The sequence below is a fragment of the Salvelinus namaycush genome, chromosome 2, assembly GCF_016432855.1.
Source record: "Salvelinus namaycush isolate Seneca chromosome 2, SaNama_1.0, whole genome shotgun sequence".
Classification (NCBI taxonomy): domain Eukaryota; kingdom Metazoa; phylum Chordata; class Actinopteri; order Salmoniformes; family Salmonidae; genus Salvelinus; species Salvelinus namaycush.
This window is the reverse complement of record NC_052308.1, coordinates 14,934,958-14,957,484: the sequence shown is the minus strand read 5'-3', so window position 1 is coordinate 14,957,484 and position 22,527 is coordinate 14,934,958.

Sequence of the window (22,527 nt, the reverse complement as noted above, 5' to 3'; positions counted from 1 at the left end):
TCCCGGGTTTTTCTTAATTTTTACTATTTTCTACATTGTAGAATAAAAGTGAAGACATCAAAACTATGAAATAACACATATGGAATCATTTAGTGACCAAAAAAGTGCTATATTTGAGATTCTTCTAAGTAGCCACCCTTTGCCTTGATGACAGCTTAGCACATTCTTGGCATTCTCTCAACCAGATTCATGAGGTAGTCATCTGGAATGCATTTCAATTAACAGGTGTGCCTTGTTAAAAATGTATTTGTGTAATTTATTTCGTTCTTAACGTGTTTGAACCAATCAGTTGTGTTGTGACAAGGTAGGGGTGGTACACAAAAGATAGCCCTATTTGGTAAAAGACCAAGTCCATATTATTGCAAGAACAGCTCAAATAAGCAAAGAGGTACGACAGTCCATCTTAAGACATAAAGTTCAGTCATTTTGTGAATATTTCAAGAACTTTGAAAGTTTCTTCAAGTACAGTCACAAAAACCATCAAGCGCTATGATGAAACTGGCTCTCATGAGGTCCGCCACAGGAAAGGAAGACCCAGAGTTACCTCTGCTGCAGAGAATAAGTTCATTAGAGTTACCAGCCTCAAAAATTGCAGCCCAAAATAAATGCTTCACAGAGTTCAAGTAACAGACGCATTTCAACATCAACTGTTCAGAGGATACTGCGTGAATCAGGCCTTCATGGTCGAATTGCTGCAAAGAAATCACTACTAAAGGACACCAATAATATGAAGAAACTTGCTTTGTCCAAGAAACATGATCAATGGACATTAGACAGGTGGAAATCTGTCCTTTGGTCTGATGAGTCCAAATTGGCGATTTTTGGTTCCAACCGCCGTGTCCTTGTCAGACGCAGAGTAGGTGAACGGATGATCTCCACATGTGTGGTTCCCACCATGAAGCGTGGGGGTGCTTTCCTGGTGACACTGTCAGTGTTTTATTTAGAATTCAAGGCACACTTAAGGCTACCACTGCGTTCCGCAGCGATATGCCATCCCATGTGGTTGGCGCTAGTGGGACTATCATTTGTTTTTCACAAGGGCTATTTAACCAAGAAGGAGAGTGATGGAATGCTGTATCAAATGACCTGGCCTTATACAATCACCCAACCTGGTTTGAGATGAGTTGGAAAATTAGCCAACAAGTGCTCAGCATATGTGGGAACTCCTTCAAGACTGTTAGAAAAGCATTCCAGGTTAAGCTGGTTGAGAGAATCCCAAGAGTGTGCAAAGCTGTCACCAAGGCACAGGGTGGGTACTTTGAAGAATCTAAAATATAACACTTTTTTGGTCACTAAATGATACCATAACATGCTATTTCATAGTTTTGATGTCTTGTACATCAGGGTGTAACTACCAAGCCAAACCAGTGATGGGGCAGAGAAACTTAATTAATTTTCTCGCTTCTCCGCACACACTTTCAAATAAACCGGCTGCAAAATTTAGATTGAAAACATTATTCTGATTGTTCATGTCTACCCATTTTAATAAAACACTTGTGATATGTAGGCTGATACCAGGCCCTAAAAAACAGATGTCACTGGAAGCACATTTAATCAGTTTCAGTGTCTCTTCACAGGAATGCTTTTAAAGCAGCACTTCTCACCTTGAAAACGTTAATCAACAGGCTCTCACACAGGCATACCTGAGTGAATCTGTAATTTCCCCGGCAGCTCAACTGCCTCATAAGGCATGGTTTCCCTCTTGGCTTTGTAAAAATTGAAAATTCAATCTGATTCCCCATTTTGAGTATAGGAATCATTTCACATTCACAATTGGATTAAATATACTGTGTCTCTCTACAGTCCTGTTCTACAGCTAGGATGTATAGTACATTACTGCTAAGTTATTAGTTCCAAGTCAGTTTTAATTAGAGGGTCAATATTGAATCAGCAGGTCATTATCTTTCTTTAAAAGCAGGATTGAAATGGTTAAACCATTGTTGCACTGGGCCAACATAGACTTTACCTGGCTACCCAGATGCATTGCTCTGACCACGCCCACAAAGGTTTGCTCCTCTCCACAATGAATCTGGATTTTACTCCCTCTCCAACCCTTCTAGAATGCGAGCAAATTCGTACAGTCTGATTGGCCAGAAAATGTGTCATTGGCTTTGATACTCTGATTGGTTAGAGACGATCCAATCTCTGATGACATGGTTTTGTACAACGCCCCTTGTCACCACAAAAGACATCAATGATTGCATATTCAGTCTGAAGTATTTAGCGATCGATAGAGCAGCAGAAAAATTCAGGTTGAGTCGTCAGGCAAATGTAGACCTGAAGTTTGATTAAACAGCCTTTTCCTCTAAGAGCAAAGTTGTGATGGCTGATGGCTGAAAACAGTCGTGAAGACGGCACGACAAAACTAATTCCCCCTCAGGAGACTGAAAAGATTTGGCATGGGTCTTCAGATCCTCAAAAGGTTCTACAGCTGCACCATCGAGAGCATCCTGACTGGTTGCATCACTGCCTGGTATGGCAAGTGCTCGGCCTCCGACCACAAGGCACTACAGAGGGTAAGGCGAATGGCCAAGTACATCACTGGGGCAAAGCTTCCTGCCATCCAGGACCTCTATACCAGGCGGTGTCAGAGGAAGGCCCTAAAAATTGTCAAAGACTCCAGCCACCCTAGTCATAGACTGTTCTCCCTGTTACCACACGGCAAGCGGTACCGGAGCGCCAAGTCTAGGTCCAAGAGGCTTCTAAACAGCTTCTACCCCCAAGCCATAAGACTCCTGAGCATCTAGTCAAATGGCTACCCAGACTATTCGCAAATCACCCCCCCCCCCCCCCAACTCCCCTCTCCGAACCACTGCCACTCTCTGTTGTCATCTATGCATTGTCACTTTAATAACTCTATCTGCATGCATCTATACTACCTCAAATAACCGGTGCCCCCGCACATTGACTCTATATCGGTTCCCCCTGGTATATAGTCTCGCTATTGTTATTTCACTGCTGCTCTTTAATTACTTGTTACTTTTCTATCTTATTCTTATCTGTATTTTTTGAAACTGCATTGTTGGTTAGGGGCTCGTAAGTAAGCATTTCACTGTAAGGTCTACACCTGTTGTATTCAGCGCATGTGACTAATAAAATTTGATTAGATTTGAATAAATTCAAGCAACACCACAATCTGTGACCATAGGCTCCGGAGGTAGTCAACATTTTATGAGTATTTTTCGCTCTAAGAAAATAGAACACTTACCGGAATGGAGCTTGAAATTGGATTATCTGGTATCTACTAATGCCCCTGATATTACTTGACACTCAGTAAAGACGAAGAAAACAAGAAGGACTGATGATATGGCAAATAAGGGGAGGGAAAACACTCTCGTGGAACAGGCACAGATGCCAAGGTTGAGGATAATGTAGTGTAAGACATAAGGCTGTAAAGTGTTTCAGATCATCAGTAAACTACTATAAAACAGTAGGTGTCAACTGCTCCAGCGCAAAACAACGACTAGGCACTGACATATGACACGGTTTCAAGTGTGTATGTGGCCTTGTACTGAAAGCCTACTCATTCAAATCCTGCCAGGTCTGAAGAGAAATATTTAACGATGATTAATGCAATTTACAACAAATAGTTTCATGTGTTGAATGTGGAGCTATGTCATGTTTATATGCCGTTAACCATATAAAACAAGGCCGTAAAACACGTCAGCATCGTGAACTTGTTAATAAGTGTCTCTCACATCCTCTACAGGGTGAGTATAAATCTAGGACTTGGTCCAGGTTTTATGTTCAGAATCTTCCTGCTCCTCGCAGGTTGATACCATATTTACTGTATAAAATATATTGCAATGAGATGTGGCCTTTAGAATGGCTGTGATTTCTCTGATCAGGGTCTGTACAGCACAGACCTGTTTGTCTGTCAGGAGGCTGGAGTGTTTTATAGGGTAACAGAACGTACAGCAGAATTAGAGATGTATGGTTCCTATGGGATGTGGATACACCAGCCAAACATGGTCACCTTCAATAGACCCAACAGTTACCAAGCTGCTTGCCCATCAATAGTAATACTGGAGAAGAGCTTAGAAATCTTACTCATCCCAAAGACACACGTACGCATGCACGCACGCGCCCACACACATGCAGCAATTCAATTCCTTTAGGACATTAGCAGGAGCACAGTGAGAACATAGCGAGGGAGAATGACACAATGAAATACCCTGAGAAGTGCTCTGGGTCCTGCTCCTTTGTGCTCTGTGTCACATTGATAGAAACCCCTGGCCTATGAGGGGATCTAATATCTTCTATCTCCTGATGACTGGGCTCTTTCTTCTCAACTCCCCCATTGTGTCCAATCCACAGATTCGACTAACAGGGCTCTAAAAATGGAACACCACGTACGGTGCTGCACATCCAGTAATAAAATATGTGGAAACTAGGGCTGACACATTCTACTTGAAAGTTTTATTCACACCTGATGTCACAGCTGGATTTCAAACAGGTACACACTGTGGGTTTAGACTTAGACTAGCTTAGAGACAGTTATTCTTATGTCTTATCCATAACTCAACCATATTAACTGTACTGTAGACTAACCAATATTGTAGCTACAGTGGGTAGGAGGACTGAGTCCATGGAAAACAACACGCCACACTGACTGTATGTTGTTAACATGGAGATCAATTCTGCAAGGAGAGCAAGTGTACACAAATTATCCTGCAAAGACAGAAATGCAGCTTGTCACAAATAACTGCATTGTGTATAGAGTAAGTGTGTAGAGGTGGATAATCAGGAGCTGTTGTGTGGAGAGTGTGTATGTTCACTATTAAGCTACAAATCCATTTTGTTACCAGTGCTTTCTTTAGTTGGTGTGAAGTCAATAATTTGAGAAGGATTAGTACGTTCTTCGGGATATGTATTTGGACCTCACATGACACCAAAACTGAATTTCCATGTGTACAAATTCTGAGGGACATTAGCCTAAAGGAAGGAGGACAGCCTTGAGAGGATTGTCAGCATGCATTTCCTGGATTAAGTCAGAGGCGGTGGAGTGTGAAGAGTGAGGCTGTGTTTGTGGCTGAGGCAGGCAATGTAATTAATTAAAATGCTTGTATTGCGCCCGCTTCAGATCATAATGGCAACAGTGATATGGCATACTGAACGAGATGTTATCTGAACAGAGAGTCTCCTGGAACATCCCACTACTCCACTGTCTGCCAGGCCAGGTTCTCTCTCTCCTTTATATACACACTCATTCCTGCATGTTTATCCACTGCTTCAAACTCAAACTGCTTAAGACTCATCCCATTAAAGGCCAGAGGTGTCAATTTCCCAGCATGGTTTACAGTTTTTTCCAACTGCTTACACACAAAATCTTTTCATGTCACACGATTTTTGAAACCTCTCACTCAAAGTGCAAAACTACACACCAAATATTCAAAACCATAAGCTATTTCTCAGCCTTTGACTCAGTTGTCAATTGCATAAAACACTTTTTTCAAAACACTACACACAATTCTCTACCTAAAACACAAAAATCTAACAAGAAGTGACTTGCTTTCATTTTCCAAACACAACCAATCAAAATGCTACACTTATTCACCAGATCACACACACACTCCTTACATGTGCAAACACTAATAGCTTAACTGATCACTAACCAATCACTGCTTTACTGTAGTATAGGCCTATAAATAGGTCAAAGGTCAGATTACCTGTTTTGAACAATGGATGCCAACAATGGACAGAGAGCAAGAGGAGTAGGAGGGAGAGGAAGAGGAAGAAGAGGACGAGGGCAAAGAAGAGAAGGAAGGAGAGCCATCTCTAATGAGATTAGGGCAACACTTGTTGATCATGTGATCAACCACGGTTTGACCATGAGAGAGGCTGGACTGAGAGTCCAGCCCAACTTGAGTTGATTTACAGTGGCGTCCATAATTCGAACCTTCAGAAATGAGAACAGGTATGCAACTATCTAATGACTATTTTAGCATTACAGTAATGTACTGTAAAATACGTATGACTGCATAGTATTGCATAAACATTTGTAACTCTAAGCCATCCATTTACTGCACTGCATTGAATGAATGAGGTTGGTTATCATGCTGTACTACATTTTTTTGTACATTGCTTACAGTTCCTATGCTGAACACATACTGTGTTTGAATTCTGTACAGAGTGGAAAGGCAAAGACATCATGAAGGACGAGGACGCTTGTTTACAGATGTACAAGAGACTGCAATTATAAATATGGTTTTGGCCAACAATGCAATTAGGATTCGAGAAATAAGAGAGCATATCTTGAATAATGACACCATATTTAACAACATCAATGCTGTAAGCCTGTCGACCATACAACGCATCCTCCAACGGCACCGAGTGACGATTTAACAACTTTACAAGGTGCCATTTGAGAGAAACTCTGACAGAGTCAAGAATATGCAACATGACTTTGTAGAGGTATGTATGCAACATTACTTCCAGTACTTCAAACATGCCATATTTACTCATCTGTATATCCTTTTGTCTGTTACAGAGAGTATTGGAGCTGGATGCCCATGTAATTCGCCATGAATTTATTTATGTGGATGAGGTTGGCTTCAACCTCACCCAAAACCAGGCACCGCGGAAGAAATGTAATAGGACAGAGGGCAATTACCAATGTCCCTGCACAGCGTGGGGGTAATATAACTATGTGTGCTGCCATCACTCAAAACGGGGTCCTCCATCACAATGCCACACCGGCCATATGCTCACTTTTCTGGATGCAATTTACACAATGCTTGTCCCTGATCCAGATCAGGAGCCTGCTAGATTTGTGGTTTTATGGGACAATATTAGTTTTCACCGGGCTGTTCTGGTCCAAAACTGGTTTGCCACCCATCCACAATTTGTAGTTTTGTACCTACCCCCATATTCACCTTTTCTAAATCCCATAGAGGAATTCTTCTCAGCCTGGCGCTGGAAAGTGTATGATCGCCAACCCTATGCCCGCATGCCGCTTCTCCAGGCAATGGAGGACGCATGTGGGGACATAGAGGTTGCCTCTGTCCAAGGTTGGATACGCCATGCTAGGAGATACTTCCCTCGATGTTTGGCAAGAGAAAACATATCTTGTATAGTGGACGAAGTATTGTGGCCAGACCCAGAAGAGATGAAGCGTAGCTTAGCACTGGTGACTGCCCCCCCCCCCCCCCCCCCCCCCTACCAATTCCCCCCGGGACCCCACACACACAATTGTGTTCTTTACTGTATTCTAAAGAATATACTTTTGGTTTACATATGTTTATGGTTTTGTTGTATGCTACTGTATATAACAGTAATGTTTGGCCTAATAAATATTTTCTGTTTCTACATTGCATTGGTGTTTACAGTGTACTTGTTACCCCTCTCAGCAGATTACTTTCACTGTAGAACATTGTATTGAAATGTAGATATAAGCCTATGAAAGACCAAAGAGCTTTAGATTTAGAACAACAGTGTTTACGTGGTATATCCAAAAATGTACTATTATGAAAGCAGGGTTTGCCATCTGATTCAAATGCTTCATTCTGACATGTGTTCATGGCATTTTGAATGCAGTGTTACATTTTGAAGGAGATTTTGCATTTTGTGTGTGCAGTTTTGGGAATTGTGTGTAGAGTTTTGAAAAAAGGAGACAGTTTTGAAAACGTGTGTAAGCAGTTGGAAAAAACTGTAATAGATGAGTCAGGAGGCAGGATTTGGAGGGAGATTGTAACTGATCACAGGCTTGTTCTGTTCATTTGCACATCCTCACTTAATTGACTCCTGAACAGAGATCCATTGGACACAAACTGTCTGCAGCAAACCCCTTCCTGACCCAATACTCAGCAGGGTCAAAGGAGAATTCCAGGATAAAACAAACTATGTGTGTGTGTGTGTGTGTGTGTAGATTAATGTGTGTGGATAGATGTGTGTGTGTGCAGATTAATGTGTGTGGATAGATGTGTGTGTGTGCAGATTAATGTGTGTGGATAGATGTGTGTGTGTGCAGATTAATGTGTGTGGATAGATGTGTGTGTGCAGATTAATGTGTGTGGACAGATGTGTGTGTGCAGATTAATGTGTGTGGATAGATGTGTGTGTGTGCAGATTAATGTGTGTGGATAGATGTGTGTGTGTGCAGATTCATGTGTGTGGATAGATGTGTGTGTGCAGATTAATGTGTGTGGATAGATGTGTGTGTGTGCAGATTAATGTGTGTAGATAGATGTGTGTGTGTGTGTGGATAGATGTGTGTGTGTGTGCAGATTAATGTGTGTGGATAGATGTCTGTGTGTGTGTGTGTGTGTGTGTGTGTGTGTGTGTGTGTGTGTGTGTGTGTGTGTGTGTGTGTGTGTGTGTGTGTGTGTGTGTGTGTGTGTGTGTGTGTGTGTGTGTGTGTGCAGCATGGTGCTGCTCCAGCTGCATTAAAACTGAAACAAAAGCAGATGTATGAGACTGTTGCCCAATTTTAACATATGGCTTGGCTTGTGCTAAAACCAATAACTGCCTGTATGGTACTTGGTGAATGCCGGACAGCCATTTACTGTAGCTTTCTCTCCATGTAAGGGGATGGAGTGGAAAGGGCTATTTTGATCCTGAGCTGCATGAGTACCTGTCAAGTTTCATGTAGAGGTGAGTAGCCCAGTTGTCCGCAGCGCAGGGTCAAAGGTGACAGATGAACAGGTGACAGGTATAACTGGCTGTGGTTCCCAGCACGTCCCAGACACTGAGACACAGTGTTGCTGTCTGAGGATCTGACAGGATTGTCAAGGTTCTTCTCAGCTACACAAACCTGTAGACACATTCTACCACTACATCATTACTCTGCTATGGAAACTAACAGACACATTCTACCACTACATCATTACTCTGCTATGGAACCTAACAGACACATTCTACCACTACATCATTACTCTGCTATGGAACCTAACAGACACATTCTACCACTACATCATTACTCTGCTATGGAACCTAACAGACACATTCTACCACTACATCATTACTCTGCTATGGAACCTAACAGACACATTCTACCACTACATCATTACTCTGCTATGGAAACTAACAGACACATTCTACCACTACATCATTACTCTGCTATGGAACCTAACAGACACATTCTACCACTACATCATTACTCTGCTATGGAACCTAACAGACACATTCTACCACTACATCATTACTCTGCTATGGAACCTAACAGACACATTCTACCACTACATCATTACTCTGCTATGGAACCTAACAGACACATTCTACCACTACATCATTACTCTGCTATGGAACCTAACAGACACATTCTACCACTACATCATTACTCTGCTATGGAACCTAACAGACACATTCTACCACTACATCATTACTCTGCTATGGAACCTAACAGACACATTCTACCACTACATCATTACTCTGCTATGGAACCTAACAGACACATTCTACCACTACATCATTACTCTGCTATGGAACCTAACAGACACATTCTACCACTACATCATTACTCTGCTATGGAACCTAACAGACACATTCTACCACTACATCATTACTCTGCTATGGAACCTAACAGACACATTCTACCACTACATCATTACTCTGCTATGGAAACTAACAGACACATTCTACCACTACATCATTACTCTGCTATGGAACCTAACAGACACATTCTACCACTACATCATTACTCTGCTATGGAACCTAACAGACACATTCTACCACTACATCATTACTCTGCTATGGAACCTAACAGACACATTCTACCACTACATCATTACTCTGCTATGGAACCTAACAGACACATTCTACCACTACATCATTACTCTGCTATGGAACCTAACAGACACATTCTACCACTACATCATTACTCTGCTATGGAACCTAACAGACACATTCTACCACTACATCATTACTCTGCTATGGAACCTAACAGACACATTCTACCACTACATCATTACTCTGCTATGGAACCTAACAGACACATTCTACCACTACATCATTACTCTGCTATGGAACCTAACAGACACATTCTACCACTACATCATTACTCTGCTATGGAAACTAACAGACACATTCTACCACTACATCATTACTCTGCTATGGAAACTAACAGACACATTCTACCACTACATCATTACTCTGCTATGGAACCTAACAGACACATTCTACCACTACATCATTACTCTGCTATGGAACCTAACAGACACATTCTACCACTACATCATTACTCTGCTATGGAACCTAACAGACACATTCTACCACTACATCATTACTCTGCTATGGAACCTAACAGACACATTCTACTACTACATCATTACTCTGCTATGGAAACTAACAGACACATTCTACCACTACATCATTACTCTGCTATGGAACCTAACAGACACATTCTACCACTACATCATTACTCTGCTATGGAACCTAACAGACACATTCTACCACTACATCATTACTCTGCTATGGAACCTAACAGACACATTCTACCACTACATCATTACTCTGCTATGGAACCTAACAGACACATTCTACCACTACATCATTACTCTGCTATGGAACCTAACAGACACATTCTACCACTACATCATTACTCTGCTATGGAACCTAACAGACACATTCTACCACTACATCATTACTCTGCTATGGAAACTAACAGACACATTCTACCACTACATCATTACTCTGCTATGGAACCTAACAGACACATTCTACCACTACATCATTACTCTGATATGGAACCTAACAGACACATTCTACCACTACATCATTACTCTGCTATGGAACCTAACAGACACATTCTACCACTACATCATTACTCTGCTATGGAACCTAACAGACACATTCTACCACTACATCATTACTCTGCTATGGAACCTAACAGACACATTCTACCACTACATCATTACTCTGCTATGGAACCTAACAGACACATTCTACCACTACATCATTACTCTGCTATGGAACCTAACAGACACATTCTACCACTACATCATTACTCTGCTATGGAACCTAACAGACACATTCTACCACTACATCATTACTCTGCTATGGAACCTAACAGACACATTCTACCACTACATCATTACTCTGCTATGGAACCTAACAGACACATTCTACCACTACATCATTACTCTGCTATGGAACCTAACAGACACATTCTACCACTACATCATTACTCTGCTATGGATCCTAACAGACACATTCTACCACTACATCATTACTCTGCTATGGAACCTAACTGAAGCTATTAGCTAGCTGCTTTGAAACAGTACCGTGAAGGAAGGAGTAAGAAAGAACATACAGTAAGAATTTAAGCTGAGTCACAAAGCACATTCAAATATGTTTTTTTCTGACTGTTATTTGGATATCTGTTTTTCTGTGATTTTACTGAATGATTGTGGAGTTGCAATTACATTTTTGGAGATAGGAATTGAATTTGGTTCATAAATGTTTTAAATATTCCAATATTTTTGTCTGCTTGCGTTTGTGTCTGATCAATAGTTAAACCATTACGTGTGCATTAGTGAGTGAAGTATATTTGACCTAATCCCAGTCCTTATGAGAAGTCAATAGGCTATATTAAGCCTACCTAAATAAAACCTATTTTCTTGGCAGAAGCAGAGTAGCCATTTCAGCTCTTATTCCAGACCGCTCCTCCCTAATTGGTACATTCATAACTTGATCGTCGTCCTCCTCTCGAACATCATCCCAAAGTGACTCTCTTTCAAGTCAGAGAGAGAGAGACATGGGAGGACTGTTATGGGAGAGCTCAACGAGCTGCCCCATGCTGCGGTAGCTAAACCCCAGCAGATTCCAAACAATGGTGTGCCAAGTCATCTCCTGACCACTTCATGTTCATATACAGTGATCTACATTACAGTACATTACTTATTATGCTCTGTATTTTCTCATCTACTCATTGATTGTGTGTTGCACATAATACTTATACTTATAGAACTGGATGTAAAGTGTATTTGTGGCGCCATGGTAACTAATATGAAATGAGGGTTAAGTACACTTGGAGTCGTGTTGGTTTAGTTTATTGGATTTACACTCAATATAGATGCAATGATCTCCTGTACTCCTGGTAGAAAAATACACATTTTGCAGTTAATTTAATATCGCTGTGGCATTTAAAAGCCTTGTATTTCTCCGTTAAATCATGTTTATCCAATTAGCCCAACTCTGAGTGACAGCAGTAAATGATCATATTTCTCTAACAGAAATGATTACATGTATTTATCAAAGCAGGTATAAATCTAAACCCATTACATTGAATTAGCATGGAGTGTCGTGCAATTATGTGATATTATATTAATATAATATAATATAAATATATACATAGAAAGACTTCTATGTACAGTATATGTGAAATATTGACACATTTCTACATTTAATCTTCCAACCTGTTATTGCGGGATTTGAAGGAAATGGATGACAGTCACTAAATACAGATTTCAGCATTTGCAGATATATTCATTTTATTGTCAACAGTTCACAAACAGATTATTCTGTTAATACACTACATGACCAAAAGTATGTGGACGTCGAGCGCTATGTGCTTCAGCACTCTGCGGTCCCGTTCCTTAAGCTTGTGTGGCCTACCACTTCACGGCTGGGCCGTTGTTGCACCTTGATGTTTCCACTTCACAATAACAGCACTTACAGTTGACCGGGGCAGCTCTAGCAGAGAAGAAATTTGACGAACTGACTTGTTGGAAAGGTGACATCCTATGACGGTGCCACGCTGAAAGTCACTGAGCATGTCTGTGTGCTCAATTGTATACACCTGTTTTTCACCAACTGGTGTGGCTGAAATAGCTGAATCCACTAATCTGAAGGGATGTCCACATACTTTTGAATATAGTGTACCTCTTTCTGGTACCGAGACAGAGCTGGACACCTTTATCTAACTTTAACACTCCAGAATTGTCATCCCAACCAGAGCATCACTGGCTCCATCTTCCTCAGTCTGAAACATTGCCTCCCTACATAGGCCTGTGCTCAGTGCATCAGTAGCTGTGGGCATGTTCTGTGTCTTAAAGATAACGATGGACATGAAGAAAACTCTCTTATCCTCACCCCACCCCTTTGTCACTGATTCAAACTTACAGGCCTCTCTGTGGCATCCTGTGGAGTGTGGAGAATGGAGAGTTGGGTGGATGAGTGGTTGGGAGAAGGGGTAACTCTCCAAAGCTTCCCTGTACTCCTCAGTGTTTGGGCTGATCTAGCCCTGGAGCCAACATCTATCTCTGGTGGTCTGGTGTCATGTCCAGAGTGTTGCCTGAAGGCCTGGGGCTAAACCAATGGCTTGGATCTACTTGGACAGACTTTTACTATACCAATATCCATCCTAGCTACTGCTCCTTTGTAAGATTCTACTGACTCATGATACTGCAAGGTTATAGAGGAGTGTTGAGAACCACATCTTCTAAAATCAACCGTTGAAAATGCAAATGTCATCTCCTGCCTCGGCCCAGCTTTTAATTCCTCAGAGAGATTTTACATAATTATAATTTGTACCCCTACAGTTATATACTGACCCATAATAACAACATGCAAATGCAATCTTTCACGCCAAGGTAAATGACCTGCCCCTGCTTTGTGAGAATTTAACCATCAAACAAACAGCGTATAGATGAATGGATAAATGAACCCGGCCCTCTCTTTCCCCTCAGTAACTTTGGTTTTGCATTAATATTAATGGTGAGGGTGAGGTGCAGGGACTGGGGTGCGAGTGAATGGCTTTCTGCTCGGCCTCCGACCGCAGCCGCACTCCCCTAATGGGTTCAGCCTCACTGGATTCAATCATGTCCCAGTGATACTCTCTGAAGAGGATGCAAATTGTCAATCAGCCTCTCGCTCCTTCTCTGCCTCCCTCTCCTTACCGATCTTGTCCCTATCCTCACTTCGTCTTTCCTGTTCATCTCTCTATCATTTCCCTTCTCTTCATTGCTATTTTCTCTTGTCTTAGTCCTACTTAGGGTTGCAAAGGGAGGGTATATTACTGGAAACTTTCAAAGTTTACCAGTAAACTACCAGAATTTGGTATCTTTCAAGGATTTCAAGGATTTTCTCAAGACATCTAGTGGCCTCTTTGGGTACTTCAGCTTTTTACAGGTGTGGCCTTGTAAAATATATGAAATATTTAAATAAGAAGATTTTTTATAAAAACTATTAAATGACAAAGCTGTAAAACATGATCCTAAATATAAACCATCAACTTAGTGAATACCATTGGTGTTTAGTATGAGGATTTCAGCATGAAATATCCTTAATATATATTTTTTTACCTACTTTTATTTATTTTACTATCTCAGTATGTATTTTCTACCAATGTTTTGGTACCAAACTGGTGGCATTTGTGAAAAACGTCAATAGTTGGAAGAGTTGCAGAGGAAATTGAAAATAATGCCATTGCTGATTAGATGCTTTTTTCATTAATGAGGTTATTTTCTCTTAAAAACATACGGTCTATCTACTAGAAACTCATGGACAATATGGGCACAGGTATAACAAATGTATACTATATGAATAAACATTTTATTCATGTAAACATTACCAAAGTTACCATAGATTGCCATAGATTTTCTGTTAATTGCCAATATTACTGAATATACCAGCAACTTTGGTAAACTACCAGCAGCTTTACAACCCTAGCCACACTTGTCTGTCTGTCTGTCTGTCTGTCTGTCGGTCTGTCGGTCGGTCGGTCGGTCGGTCGGTCGGTCGGTCGGTCGGTCGGTCGGTCGGTCGGTCGGTCGGTCGGTCGGTCGGTCGGTCGGTCGGTCGGTCGGTCGGTCGGTCGGTCGGTCGGTCCGTCCATCCCCCCCCCCCCCCTCTCTCTTTCTCTCTCTCCCATTATTATGGTTTTCACCACAGATTAGAACCGTTTCATTTACCGTTTCATTTACCGTATCAGGCTGATTAAAATGTCATCTCCATCTCACTGTAAGAATACTTTTCTCTCTCATCTCTCTCTGGCTCTTAGCCTGAGCCACTATAGTCAAGCATCCACTGGTAAAAACACAATTACATCAATCAGGACATGAAATCACAAAGATACCAACAAATGCCAGTGAAGAAATATTATGCATGAAATGCATGCCTTCACATATCCTAGTGTCTGGATGCTACATGTGCTATTTACGCTGAATTGCTTTTTTCAAAGACCATGCTTTTCATAAAAGGTCAAAGTAATGTTTATTCAGTATTGGCAAGATAAACAGAGCGTAGATTTACATAGGCACTTCTATTTCTTCAATCAACGCTCAACACTTCCACTCCCATTACAAACACAACATGGCTAGACAGGTCTCCAGAATCTTTTTTTTTTTTTGCTGTTTAATCTAAATGTAACACACAACAGCTTGGAGGAGCCGACATGTTTTGTTTTGTAAAGGTTAATATATTTATTGGTTTGCCTCATAATGCAAACAGTCATACTTCTGCTAGTTTCCTGGTTTTATAAAAGCTGTTGCTTTTGTGGATGCTTTAGCTGAAGGTCACACAACATGATGTCCACTTCCACTCTATAGGCTACAGGTGTGACCCCCGTTCATATCCACTGAGAAAACAGATTACTCAAGCCAAAGCCTTGTAAAGAGCAGACACTATAGCTTGCTAATGATCAGAATAACTTTTGATCACGATTGTTGTTTATTAGTACAAGATGAGTAATCCCATTTATTGAAGGGTAATGATCTGCTTTACAGCCTAGTGGTTAGAGTGTTGGACTAGGAACCTCAAGGTTGCAAGATCAAATCTCTGAGCTGACAAGGAAAAAATCTATTGTTCTGCCCCTGAACAACGCAGTTAACCCACTGTTCCTAGGCTGTCATTGAAAATAAGAATTTATTCTTAACTGATTTGCCTAGTTAATTAAAGGTAAAATAAAAATGTTTTTGGGCTACAATTTTTGAGGCTGGTAACTCTAGCTGGTAACTTTGCCCCCCAAAAATTATGTTGCTGGGAATAAAGTGTTTGATTGAATCGTTCTGTTCAGCTTGAAAATATGCTTGAAAATATGGAGAGTGGTACTCAGTAATGTGTTGTATTGGATTTGCCCCAAACATAACATTTTGTATTCAGGACAAAAAGCGAATTGCTTTTAATTTTGTACGAATTTGTAAAAATTTCAAAAAACTGAATTCCACTTTGACATTATGGGGTATACACAATACACACAGTAGGCAGTGGCGGATTTAAACATAGGTGGCATCTTGCCGGGGGCGGCATGGGGCGCCCCAAAAAAAACAAACAATGGTGACATTTGCGTGATCATTTTTCTATCGTTCATTTGCACGTCACGTTAGTGATATCATGTCACTGTGTGGGACTGTGGGTCAATTAACCTTGTCGGAGTGGGCACCATGATTTTAGTTTGTGCCTGGGAAGGTCCCCCACTCAGAAGCCAGAAGTAGGGGGAGCGGGGGAATCTATCAAATAGCGCACCTCTAACTTTGTACAGTACTAATCATCAAATCAAATGTATTTATATAGCCCTTCTTACATCAGTTGATATCTCAAAGTGCTGTACAGAAACCCAGCCTAAAACCCCAAAAAGCAAGCAATGCAGGTGTAGAAGCACAGTGGCTAGGAAAAACTCCCTAGAAAGGCCAAAACCTAGGAAGAAACCTAGAGAGGAACCAGGCTATGAGGGGTGGCCAGTCCTCTTCTGGCTGTGCCGGGTGGAGATCAAACAGAACATGGCCAAGATGTTCAAATGTTCATAAATGACCAGCATGGTCAAATAATAATAATCACAGTAGTTGTCGAGGGTGTAACAAGTCAGCACCTCAGGAGTAAATGTCAGTTGGCTTTTCATAGCCGATCATTAAGAGTATCTCTACCACTCCTGCTGTCTCTAGAGAGTTGAAAACAGCAGGTCTGGGACAGGTAGCACGTCCGGTGAACAGGTCAGGGTTCCATAGCCGCAGGCAGAACAGTTGAAACTGGAGCAGGTGCACGGCCAGGTGGACTGGGGACAGCAAGGAGTCATCATGCCAGGTAGTCCTGAGGCATGGTCCTAGGGCTCAGGTCCTCCGAGAGAGAGATAGAAAGAGAGAAAGAGTGAATTAGAGAGAGCATACTTAAATTCACACAGGACACCGGATAAGACAGGAGAAGTACTCCAGATATAACAAACTGACCCTAGCCCCCCAACACATAAACTACTGCAGCATAAATACTGGAGGCTGAGACAGGAGGGGTCAGGAGACACTGTGGCCCCATCTGATGATACCCCCGGAAAGGGACAAACAGGAAGGATATAACTCCACCCACTTTGCCAAAGCACAGCCCCCACACCACTAGAGGGATATCTTCAACCACCAACTTACCATCCTGAGACAAGGCCGAGTATAGCCCACAAAGATCTCCGCCACGGCACAACCCAAGGGGGGCGTCAACCCAGACAGGAAGATCACGTCAGTGACTCAACCCACTCAAGTGACGCACGCCTCCTAGGGACGGCATGAAAGAGCCGTAAAAATGGAGCTCTATAGGAGAAAGCCCTGCCTCCAGCTGTTTGCTTAGAAATTCTAGGGACAATTAGGAGGCCTGCGTCTTGTGACCGTAGCGTACCTGTAGGTATGTACGGCAGGACCAAATCGGAAAGATAGGTAGGAGCAAGCCCATGTAATACTTTGTAGGTTAGCAGTAAAACCTTGAAATCAGCCCATGCCTTAACAGGAAGCCAGTGTAGGGAGGCTAGCACTGGAGTAATATGATACATTTTTTTGGTTCTAGTCAGGATTCTAGCAGCCATATTTAGCACTAACTGAAGTTTATTTAGTGCTTTATCCAGGTAGCCGGAAAGTAGAGCATTGCAGTAGTCTAACCTAGAAGTAACAAAAGCATGGATTAATTTTTCTGCATCATTTTTGGACAGAAAGTTTCAGATTTTTTCAATGTTACGTAGATGGAAAAAAGCTGTCCTTGAAACAGTCTTGATATGTTCGTCAAAAGAGAGATCAGGGTCAAGAGTAACACCGAGGTCCTTCACAGTTTTATTTGAGACGACATTACAACCATCAAGATTAATTGTCAGATTCAACAGAAGATCTCTTTGTTTCTTGGGACCTAGAACAAGCATCTCTGTTTTGTCCGAGTTTAAAAGTAGAAAGTTTGCAGCCATCCACTTCCTTATGTCTGAAACACAGGCTTCTAGCGAGGGCAATTTTGGGGCTTCACCATGTTTCATTGAAATTTACAGCTGTGTGTCATCCGCATAGTAGTGAAAGTTAACATTATGTATTCGAATGACATCCCCAAGAGGTAAAATATATTGTGAAAACAATAGTGGTCCTAAAACGGAACCTTGAGGAACACCGAAATGTACAGTTGATTTGTCAGAGGACAAACCATTCACAGAGACAAACTGATATCTTTCCGACAGATAAGATCTAAACCAGGCCAGAACTTGTCCGTGTAGACCAATTTGGGTTTCCAATCTCTCCAAAAGAATGTGTTGATCGATGGTATCAAAGGCAGCACTAAGGTCTAGGAGCACGAGGACAGATGCAGAGCCTCGGTCTGACGCCATTAACTTCTCTGGGATAGGTGGGGCGGTAGCGTCCCACTTGGCCAAAGTTGTAGCGTGCCAAATTCAAATATATTACTATAAAAATCAATCTTTCATGAAATCACACATGAAAGACCCCAAATTAAAGCTACACATGTTGTGAATCTAGCCAACATGTCTGATTTCAAAAAGGATTTACGGGGAAAGCACACCAAACAATTATGTTAGCTCAGTACATAGCCACAGAAAAACACAGCCATTTTCCCAGCAAAAGATAGTAGTATCAAAAAGCAGAAATAGAGATACAATTAATCACTAACCTTTGATGATCTTCATCAGATGACACTCATAGGACATCATGTTACACAATACAATTATGTTTTGTTCAATAATGTGCATATTTATATCCATAAATCTCGGTTTACATTGGCGCCATGTTCAGAAATGCCTCTAAAATATCCGGAGTAATTGCAGAGAGCCACGTCAAATAACAGAAATACTCATCATAAACTTTGATGAAAGATACATGTTTTACACAGAATTAAAGATACACTTGTTCTTAATGCAACCGCTGTGTCAGATTTATAAAAAACTTTACGTAAAAAGCACACCATGCAATAATCTGAGACAGCGCTCAGATTTAACAACATTTCTCCGCCATGTTGGAGTCAACAGAAATACGAAATTACATCATAATTATTCCCTTACCTTTGATTATGTTCATCAGAATGCACTGCCAGGAATCCTAGTTCCACAATAAATCGTTGTTTTGTTCGATAATGTCCATTACTTATGTCCAATTAGCTACTTTTGCTACTTAGCTACTTTTGCGTGTCCAAACGCTCGCGCAGATGCAGACGAAAACTTCAAAAAGTTATATTACCAGTCGAATTAACTGCTCAAACTTAGATGTCTGTATAAGTAATGGAACGCAAGGCGATATCATGAGGAAAGTGCGTGAGCAAGAACTGGCAATCTGCCAGACCAGTGACTGAAACACCTCCCATCCGGCCCCACATCACACTAGAGGCTTCATTCAGCGTTCTACAGACTGTTGACATCTAGTGGAAGGCGTAGGAAGTATAGATCCATATATTACAGGGAATTGAATAGGCGATGACTTTAACATCGACCCTTCTCAGAATTCTCACTTCCTGTTTGGATTTTTTCTCAGGTTTTTGCCTGCTATATGAGTTCTGTTATACTCACAGACATCATTCAAACAGTTTGAAAAACTTCTGAGTTTTCTATCCAATAGTAATAATAATATGCATATATTAGCATCTGGGACAAAGTAGGAGGCAGTTCACTATGGGCACGCAATTCATCCAAAAGTGAAAATGCTGCCCCCTATATCAAAGAAGTTAAAAGGTCATTTACCACCTTCACAAGTGCAGTCTCAGTGCTATGATTGGGTCTAAAACCAGACTGAAGCATTTCGTATACATTGTTTGTCTTCAGGAAGGCAGTGAGTTGCTGCGCAACAGCTTTTTCAATTTTTTTTGAGAGGAATGGAAGATTCGATATAGGCCGATAGTTTTTTATATTTTCTGGGTCAAGGTTTGGCTTTTTCAAGAGAGGCTTTATTACTGCCACTTTTAGTGAGTTTGGTACACATCCGGTGGATAGAGAGCCGTTTATTATGTTCAACATAGAAGGGCCAAGCACAGGAAGCAGCTCTTTCAGTAGTTTAGTTGGAATAGGGTCCAGTATGCAGCTTGAAGGTTTAGAGGCCATGATTATTTTCATCATTGTGTCAAGAGATATAGTACTAAAACACTTGACTGTCTCTCTTGATCCTAGGTCCTGGCAGAGTTGGTCAGACTCAGGACAACTGAGCTTTGGAGGAATACGCAGATTTCAAGAGGAGTCCGTAATTTGCTTTCTAATGATCATGATCTTTTCCTTAAAAACTTCTTCTGGCTGCAAGCCCTAAGTCGGGATCAATATGACAACAGCCACTTCAAGTGCAGGGCGCGAAATTCAAAATATATTTTTTAGAAATATTTCACCTTCACACATTAACAAGTCCAATACAGCAAATGAAAGGTACACATCTTGTGAATCCAGCCAACATGTCCGATTTGTAAAATGTTTTACAGCGAAAACAGCACGTATATTTATGTTAGCTCACCACCAAATACAAAAAAGGACAGACATTTTTCATAGCACAGGTAGCATGCACAAAGCCAACCTAACTAACCAAGAACCAACCAAACTAACCAACAAACAACTTCATCAGATGACAGTCTTATAACATGTTATTCAATAAATCTATGTTTTGTTCGAAAAATGTGCATATTTCAGGTATAAATCATAGTTTACATTGCAGCTACAATCAGAAATTGCACCGAAAGCAGACAGAATAATTACAGACACCAACGCCAAATACCTAAATACTCATCATAAAACATTTCTGAAAAATACATAGTGTACAGCAAATGAAAGACAGGCATCTTGTGATTCCAGACAATATTTCCGATTTCTTAAGTGTTTTACAGCGAAAACACAATATAGCGTTATATTAGCTTACCACAATAGCCAGAAACACAAGCCATTTCCCAGCAGCAAAAGTTAGCGATCGTAACAAACCAGTAAAAGATATATAATTTTTGACTAACCTTGATATGCTTCATCAGATGACAGTCCTATAACATCAGGTTATACATACACTTATGTTTTGTTCGAAAATGTGCATATTTAGAGCTGAAATCAGTGGTTATACATTGTGCTAACGTAGCTACTTTTTCCCACAACGTCCGGATATTTTTCTGACACTTTTTCTGACACACATATTCTGACCAAATAGCTATTCATAAACATAACAAAAAAATACATGTTGTATAGGAAATGATAGATACACTAGTTCTTAATGCAATCGCCGTGTTAGAATTCTAAAAATAACTTCATTACGACATAAGGCTTACGTTATGGCGACCGAGTGCCCAAAACCTGGGCGCAAAGCTAATAGTACACAGTTCGACAGATATATGAAATAGCATAATAAAATGGGTCCTACCTTTGCTGATCTTTCATCAGAATGTTGTACAAGAGGTCCTTTGTCAAGAACAATCGTTGTTTGGATTTAGAACGTCCTTTTTCCCTCTTGAATTAGCAAGCGCACTAGCCAAGTGGCGCGAAGCTCTCCTTCCTGAACAAAGGCACACAACGCAACACGCCTAACGTCCCGAATAAATTTCAAAAATCTAATAAAACTATATTGAAAAAACATACTTTACGATGATATTGTCACATGTATCAAATAAAATCAAAGCCGGAGATAGTAGTCGCCTATAACGACAGCTTTTCAAAAGGCAATCCCCGGTTCCTCCTTGCGCCTTCCTGAAAACAGGAAATGGGTGACACGTCATTCCAAGAGGATTTATTCCAACTCAGACCAAGATAAACACTCCATTTCTTCTCTCACAGCCTCTTGACATCTAGGGGAAGGTGTATGACGTGCATGTATACTAATACGTATCATGCCCATTTATAGGCAGGACTGTCACACCCTGGCCTTAGTTTAACTTTGTTTTCATTATTTTAGTTAGGTCAGGGTGTGACATGGGGAATGTATGTGTTTTGGTTTGTCTAGGGGTTTGTACGTTTAATGGGTCAAAACTTGTCTAGGTGTTTGTATGTCTATGGCTGCCTAGATTGGTGCTCAATTAGAGGCAGCTGTGGTTTATTGTCTCTGATTGAGAGCCATATTTAAGGCAGCCATAGGCATTTGGGTTTTGTGGGTGCTTGTCTATGTTGTACGTTTGATGCTTGTGTATGCACTTACGTCATTAGCTTCACTGTTGTTTTGTTTAGTTTGTAAGTGTTTAGTTCGTGGTTCATCTTCGTCTAATAAAAGAAGATGTATTTTTCTCACGCTGCGCCTTGGTCCACTCTCTCACCTCAAGACGACCGTGACAGAATTACCCACCAGAATCGGACCAAGCAGCGAGAATCAAGGCAGCAACAGCGAACACAGGACTATAGGAATTGGGAGGAAATTCTGGACCGCGAAGTACCAGGAGAATATAACCGCCCCAAAGCTGAGCTGGAGG